Source organism: Lonchura striata, chromosome 1, assembly GCF_050655825.1.
Source record: "Lonchura striata isolate lonStrDom1 chromosome 1, ASM5065582v1, whole genome shotgun sequence".
Taxonomy (NCBI): domain Eukaryota; kingdom Metazoa; phylum Chordata; class Aves; order Passeriformes; family Estrildidae; genus Lonchura; species Lonchura striata.
The window spans coordinates 9,288,198-9,296,546 of NC_140703.1; the positions used below are offsets into that span (position 1 = coordinate 9,288,198).

The 8,349-nt window shown below is 36.8% G+C and overlaps 1 protein-coding gene across 49 annotated transcripts in view; it reads right to left on the minus strand.

The window, feature by feature from the left end:
• LOC144248939 (uncharacterized) overlaps positions 1-8,349 on the minus strand; it is a 409,608-nt gene that overhangs the window by 150,610 nt on the left and 250,649 nt on the right. The gene's annotated exons all lie outside the window — the stretch shown is intronic.

Here is an 8,349-nt window from a genome sequence, read left to right on the forward strand (position 1 = left end):
GTCTGTCAAATCAGCCCAGTATTTAGCAAAGCTGAATATTTATATACAAATAAGTATTTATTGCTTAAAATAAAGGTTTCTCTTGTTACATTAACAACTTTCTGATGCAGTCAGGCTACTTTTATCTTAATTCAGAATCTATGATTTAGGTCGGACAACATTGAACTGAAAGGGCCATGTCTTCACAATTTCCTCAGCCATCTGCCTGTTTGTGACTTTTGAGGACATCTCTCTCATTTCAGAAAGACTTATTGTGTGAGTCATAACCAGAGCCCTATTACTGGGTTTGCAGCACTGGACTGTGCATGTACCTGTAGATAAAACAGTTTCTCTGCTCAGTTTAACAGCAAGAGAGTTTGAGCAAATGAAAAAACAGGGGAAAAATGACTGATGATGGGATAAAGGATAAAATAAACTGGTGAATGTGCTTTTGCAAGATTTGCTTAATAATTCTTTATTCTGAGGTCCCACATGGGAATTAGAACTACTATGAAAAAACCTAAAACAAACAAACAAAACAAAAACAAACAAACAAACAAACAAAAAAAAACAAACAAAACAAAAAAAAAAAACAAAACAAAAACCCAAAACCCCCAGATCTAAACCAACAGAAAACATAACCAGAATCTGTTCTTTTAAGGAGACTAAGGAGAGAAGGACTATCACTATGTGCACTAAAAGACAACAGACTTTGCCACTGACTGTTCATCTCCCTTTTTTCCTGACATGTTGTAGGTCACCAGTTATGTCCCACCAACCTCAGTCACTCATGTTAGACTCCAGTACCAAGCATGGGTGCCTCTGATCATTAAATTTGTTTAGAGAGCAAACTATCTTTCCTTGTTAGACTTCTGGGTACTTTTGCTGTTCCTTTCAGTAACAACGTGATGTGCATGAAAACTCTCAAGAGTAAATGCACTCATGAGAGATGGGATGCAATTTGCAGATTTGGCCAGGTCTTAGAATTGTGATGGCCACCCATCCCTGCTGATGCTGACATTGCTGCCAGCACTCCTGAACCAGCCAAAATCCCCAGACCTACGACTCTGCTCTGAGAAAAAAAGCAGCAGCTCCACTTCCTCCATTACTTGCATCACAAATTTTTTCAGAGCAAAAGATACTGCTCACTCCTCCTCAGTCAACTTATCTCTGCTTTGCTTAGAGAAAATATTTTTAATTCTGTACCTTTTAGTGAAGTACAAACAAACTGTTTTCCCCCCTTGCTGTGGAGGAACAGGCATCATAAGGAGTCTGTTAAAAGACATGGTTTTTAACTTGTGATGATGTCCAAGCAAGAAATGAAGCAAGTTTCACTTCTAGTTTCCAGACAGAGTCACCAAATTCTTATTTTCGAATTGAGCGCATATGATGTAAAAGGCATCAAGTTACAGGAACAATTACCATGCAGTTCTAAAGATACAATTTTCATAATCCCTTTAGAGGAGAACAGTATTTTTATTTTCTTTTTATCCCTCAAACATTTAATAATAATCCTATTTTATGCATATTCATTTTAAGTCATAACAAGAATTGGAAAGGTATTGATTTCAATGGGAGTTAAGGGCTAAATATCTTTATATGCCTTCATCCTATTAAATCTCTACATTTATTGTCTGCACACAAGTCATTATAAAGCAGGCATTACTCAAGAAAGAACTCAAAAGCAAGAGAAAAGCCCAATTAACAAGGAATTCAATGCAATTATGGAAGTTCGGAAGTTGCCTGGGGTGGTGTTTGCCTGTAAATCATTGGGGAAGATGAAAAGGGAAGAGTTTGTTTCATCCCCACTTTCAAAGTATTATTTTCACTTCAGGTCCACATTGTTAATTTTTAAACCTGAAGTATCAGGACTTCTACAAAGTCACAGGTTAGGAACAAAGATGCCATTAACTGAGTTTCTGGGGGATCTTTATTTTGCAGCACTCATCAGTGCTGGGGTTACTTTTCTCAGTAGCTGGAGTCCTTGTCTCTAGCTCTTGGATGTTTGTATATAATTGAACTGGCTTTTCTGACCCTAATCCTGTAGACATTAAGATCAGCTCAGCACAAACAATCCTGGAATTCACATTATAATGCCTGAACTTCTTCCATCCCATTCCACACCCATTTATGTGAAAAAGGGAAAAGAAATAAGAACAGAGAGCCAACAGAAATCCACACTAGATAATTAAAGTAAGGACTTTTTGAAGTATTAAAATCAACTTTATTTTATTATTATGGACTCAAATCTTCCTATATAAATGGCTTTGTACATCATCTACCTAACCATGGATAAAAGAAATTTTATCAGTTTAGATGTCTGCTTTAAAAAGTTGGGATAACAGGAAACATCACAGTTGAATACCTTTGTGGTAGCATCAAGGCATTTCAGGACAGCACAGATTTCATTGCGCAGTGCTTTTTTGTCTTTTTTTTTTTTTTTTTTTTTTTTCACGGTTTCCATCTTGGAATCGGGTTCCTGTTCTCAAGGTGGATTCAGATATACCATGATACCTCACTCTTGGAGACATGACATTTATTTTCCCAGTTTTTATCCCTAGCACTTCCCTAGAATACAACCAGTTGAACCTAACAAGTGTTCCCAGGATGCTCCCAATGCTTCAAGGACACTGGCAACTCTACTCAACAAACTTACACATTTCAGGAGGAAAAGGCTAATTATACTGCAGACTGTAATAAGTGCATGCAAAAAATAGCTAAAAAAATCCTCTAAATTTCATCAAAAATGCTGACAATTGTTGAATTTAAATGTGTTTTTAAAAATGTTTAAAATGTTTAAAAATGTTTTTAATGTATGTTTCCAGCTGAACAGGTTCAATCTGAAAAGACTGAGAAGTCATATTTAATTGAAAAAAAAACATAAGAAGTCACCCACTAATACCTCAGATACTACTAAAATTGGACTGGATAATTGTGTAGGCAAAAAATGGTGCATGGTATTTTTTGTATTTCAAGCAAATAGCAAGGTATGAGAGGAACCAAACTCTTTCTTTCTTTCTTTTTCTTTCTTTCTTTCTTTCTCTTTCTTTTCTTTCTCATTTGTGTGATAAAAATCACAAACTATTTAAAGGGATTTTCATCATATGGATTTTCAAATTCCTAAAAAAAAATTTATTTTGTGAATGGTTGTCTCAAAAGCATAATACAGAAAAGTCAATCAAATATTTTATTAAATGAATTCATGTTCTTCAAGTATTTTTTTGCAAATTATGACTGATTTAGGGGTAAAAACTTAATTTTTCTTTCCCCAATGAGATCTATTCTACTTTCTAAGGCCTCAAGCTCACTTCAGTTTTTAAATTAGGGATAAAACTAGACTCAAACATTAGCTTTGCTGATTGCAGTCGAAGTCCTACAGCATGTTGTACCCAAGCAATGACCAATTTATCAACACAAAGCTGTTTTCATTTTGTTAGTAGTAGTTTCAGTCACTGCTGCAAAAAGAATAGACAAAGTCTTTTAAGTCTTTTTTACTTCTAAAATATTTAAACCAGTATTGATTTTTATATATTTGCTAGGGGTCAGATTGCACTGTAAACCCATTTTTGCGTAAAAAGGGAGAAGTGAATCCTCTGTTGCATTTGGAGGAGGATGGGAAGGCATATCCACACCTCCCACTTAATCAGCATCCCCTGCAGCTCACTCCCCGTGGCAGCTACTTTTGGAGCACCCAGAGCAGATCTACAGGCAGGCAACCCCCCTGGAAATCACCCTCTTCATCTCCCTTCAGTAGGCAAACTGCAGATTTCTGCTTTCCTCTTGTTCCCTGCAACTTCTCCAGGGTCCTGAGTGTTCTCCCATGGAGAAGAAACCCTTCCAAATCCAAATTCTAGCAGGAGCAAAGCTATCCTGTTCCAGACTGGTGAATACAAAATGCTACACAGGAATAGTAGCTCACAAACTGATCTTAAATAACTCACTGTAGGTGCAGAGCAACTCCATTAAACCACACTCCAGAAAAAAAGAAAAAAGCACATCCTGCTCAGCCGTGGCTTATTATATTAGCATTTCTTTTTGATTAAAAAAATAATAAAAAAAAACCCACAGAAGAGTAAGCACTATATTAGTTATTTATCTAGTAGAGTAACTTGGTTAAGATTTTTGGCGTTGATTCAGTTGAGCTTTGTAATTTGTCTTGTAACATTTTTCAATATACCACATGAATGGAAAGCTGAATTTCAAAGAATAGAAAAGCCACAAGTAACATAATAATGGCTGCAAAGTGGAATTTTTAAAAATTCATAACAGGTATAATTAGCTCAATAGAAAATAATCGCATTATGTTTCAGTGTATCTTTAAAATGTTCCAGATGTTTTATGCTTTCAGTACTTCATTTGTATTTACTTAAATCCTTCTTAAACAAGGTTTGTACAGGAACAGTACATAGACCTGACAACTAAATGCCAAATTGCTCATTTTTTCACTAGGGTGACTAAACAGGAGAAATTTATATTCTGTTTGCTGCTCACCCCCTCAAGCAAACCAAACAAATACCTCATCTAGCAAATCTATCTGCATATAGTGTTGTAAAGGAGGTGAGATGGGATGACGTCACTCTTTACTTTTGGTTTTTTTCCTATTAAATTGAATTGTCTTAGGAAAGCAAAGAAAAGCACAAAACAAGGAAAAAGTCATCTAGTCCCTGCCATTCTCAAAGATAATTCTCGAAAATTTCATCTTCCAAATCCAGTCAGATGCTTTCTGTACTTACACTTTTTCCTAAAGATTATTCTCTACCTTAAAATTTTGATATCTGTTCTTAGAAAAATCCCAGCTCATCTTTCCCGGCGCAGCTTCAGTATTCCAGCTGCTTTCCCTTTTGTTGACTGCCTCATCTCTCAGTATTTTTCCACACAAGTCACATCCCCCACCCATAACTATTTTTGCATCAGGAACCTGTTGCCTCCATGGCCAAGCACTTACTTAGGACGCACTTTGCACTCTCATGACAGAGGAAGAAGCCGCGGCTCCGTCGCCCATGGACAGCCCGAGGTCTCCTCCTGGGGCCCGGAGCAGACAACTGGAGCTGGTGGAATTTACAGCACCACCGTGACCTCTGCCTTTAACCTTGGAAAAGCTCTGTTATCTCTAGAGCACCCTTCTTCCTCCACTAAAACAGATTCCCTGCAGAGGTTTTTCAGCTGGAGAGAAGTATTTCAATAATTACTCTTCTTGTGATTATTCTACTACAGAAATCTTCTCACACAAAATGGGTTTTTTTGCTGCAAACTATAAATCTTCTGATTTCTGATCCTTCTGTGATGTCCTTCTCTGCACAACTTCATCCACAATATTATTGTTTCACTAGTTAAATACGATAAATTGGCATCAGTATTTCAGTAGCTGCTACTGTTACTCTCTCCCTCTTCTCCAACATATTTTCCCTTTCCGTTTCCAACTTCCCAGTTATGTCTTGAGCTATATTGTCTACCAGAAGAAAAATCCTTCTGTGGTTATGTCCTGTTGCCTGATTCTCTTCCATTTTTTGTTCTTGTATGTCTGACTTCCAAAAAGAAGTATCCATTCTAGAAATATTCCTTTTTATAAAGTACTTGCTTGTGCTGCTCCTCCACTTCCTCCTCTCTCAATGCAGAATTTCATAAGAGCCTTCTCTCGTTCCCTGGCATCTCCTTGGACCAAGTGATTCAATATTTTTCTACTTTAGTCATGTCCAGCCACAGCTCAAAGAACTGCCTTCCACCAAGAAGTGTCTCTTGGTTCTTACACAAGAGCAGCTCAGTGCATCGCTGGTATTTCCATCCTCTAACGTTCATTGGGCCTCTGTCTCCCAAGATATTAATGAATCTCTGGGGCATGGATACCACATATACACATTCCAGCCTAAACTGTGCTTTGAGGTACTTAGACAAGCTTCCTTACTGAATAAGCCAAGCACTTAACAAGCTTTAGGTATTTATGCCCACAACAGCCCTTTAAGAGAGCCCTATTTTTACCTGATGGGGAACTGAGGCATAGGAAAACTACTTATGCTACTTAACATCAGGATATCTGTGATAACTCAGGAACCAGGACTAAGTCTCTGATAACCCAGACTAGAATGCCAATCTAAAGACCATTCCTCCCACTTCCTGAGTGATAAGAGTTCAGCAAATCTTATGTACGTAGATTTTCTCCTGCTGCCCCTGGAATGTTCTGTGCATAGATGAGCTATCTTGGCTGGCTTGAAAGCAAAAAATTGAGTGTCTTTTCCTCCCCCTATACACCTTTAGACAGAAACTGATTAGCCAGTAGTATTTTGCTGTGTGCAGCATTTTTTAGTCTTTGATATAAAAATCGATGTTCCTGTATTTATAAACATATGCAAAAAGAAAAACAAACCCAAAAAACACCCCAGAATAAAGGAGAGAAGAAAGAAACATGCTACATGGGGTTTGTGTACAGAATTCCAAAGCAACTGTAAAATCCATGCTGTTTTCAGTATCATCTTATTTCTTCTTTTTCTTCTTAATTCCTTGGGAAAATATTTCTCATCACACCAGACTATTCAACACTGTTTGTCAAAGCTTTCATCAAATATGGAGCAAAAAATAAAAATTCTAAACATTGCTGTATTTAGGACAGTGATACCCACTTTATTTACTGAAGACTGGGATTTTCTTCCTGCACCTGAGTCTGTTTAAATGAGATAGCTCCACTATATCATGAAGAAATACTGCCTACACAGAGATAGCAGCCAGAAGTAACTGCTATGACTTTGCCAGTACAAATCTTCAGATACAGAGTTATTACAAATTATTATCTCTATCAGACAGGTAAGTTTGCTGAAGTGAGGGGAAGAGACAGGAGAATGAAGAGGAAAAAGTGACAAAGGCAAATACTTCTTGTAAATCATGTGTCTAATGCAGACAAAATAATAAAAAAAATATTTCCAGTAAACCAATAATATTTCAGGAGCTAAAATATTTTTATACCTCATTAAACAAAATTTCTGTTTCCTAGGACTAAAACTGTAAAACCTCTATATCCAAGCTTATATGAACTTCAAAACAAAAATATTCTTTCCAAACAGCAGGAACTTTATTAAACATGGTATCTGCTTCTCTGATACTAAATACTTTCAACATCCCATGTATTGAGGTAGTCAACCATAGCCTATTATTTTATCTCTAAGTTTCTCAAGGTAAGATGAAAATAATGACAATGAGGAGTCCTTTTAAACAACTTAGACTGCATCTATATTGGTTGTTTGGTCTTGTTCCCATAACAAAGCATGGCTTGTGCACAGCTGAAACATCTCTTATCTAGTTCACTTTAGCATTTATAACCTACTATGCAATATCAAGAATGTTGAAAGTAGCAGCTTAAAATTATATCACAGGAATAGGAAGAAATGGCCAGTTATGCTCCAGGGAAGAAATAACCATGTTCCTAACTCATATAATATGATCATGAAACTGTTTTTGTATAAAAATATAAAAACTACTGTAATGATCAAGAGGAAGTTTTGAGATCCATTAGCTTCTATAAATACAACAACAAATATTCTTTATGAGGCTCTATAGAAGCACCACTGCTTCACTACTTGGGACACTTTATATTTTATAATGTACAGACAAGTCAGTTCTGCAAATATATGTTATCCCTTGTTTCCCTGTACACATCAGAGCCACAATGTCCATTTATGTATAACATGTCTAGATTAAATTAGCCCAGTTTATGGATGTGTCCCAAGCTGCAACTTTTAAGTTGGATCACACTGAACCAAAAGAGGAAAATATCCAACCAACCAACTAAACATTTAAAATAAGCCTCTGCATGCCCTGAAGTCTGGCACAATCTTAACCATAACAACGCCGTAAGTATGGTATTCTCAAGTACAAACACACTAAAATGTATCTAGTTTAATATATCTTACAGATGGCAGTACTTTGCCACAGCAAGGAAATCTTGTCAGGAAAGCACAGAAAACAATAAAAACTGAAGTTTTGAGAACTGTATTCTCAGAAACTGGCCACCATGTTTGAAGATAGTCTCAAAGCAAAGCTTTTAATTTCCTCTGCATCTGTTGCCAAGAACACAGAAAACCCTGAAAGGAGGACATGAATGAAGTGGATTTTGGAAGGCAAGGATTTGCAGCAGCAGGATGCTCTGGTGTTGCCCCATGGCAAAGACAAGTTTGGTCTATTTGCAAAAATGTCAGACTACTGAAAGTAAAGCTAACTACTAATCCCCCCTCAATACATTTGCACAGGCTAGTGGTCTAGGGTACTCAGCCTTGCAGCATTCACAAAGTCCTTGTAGAAGTATAGTTGTGTCTTTGTGACTTACAATTAGCTTTCCATGATTCCTATTTAACCACAAAACCACCTTAACAGAGTCAATGAAAA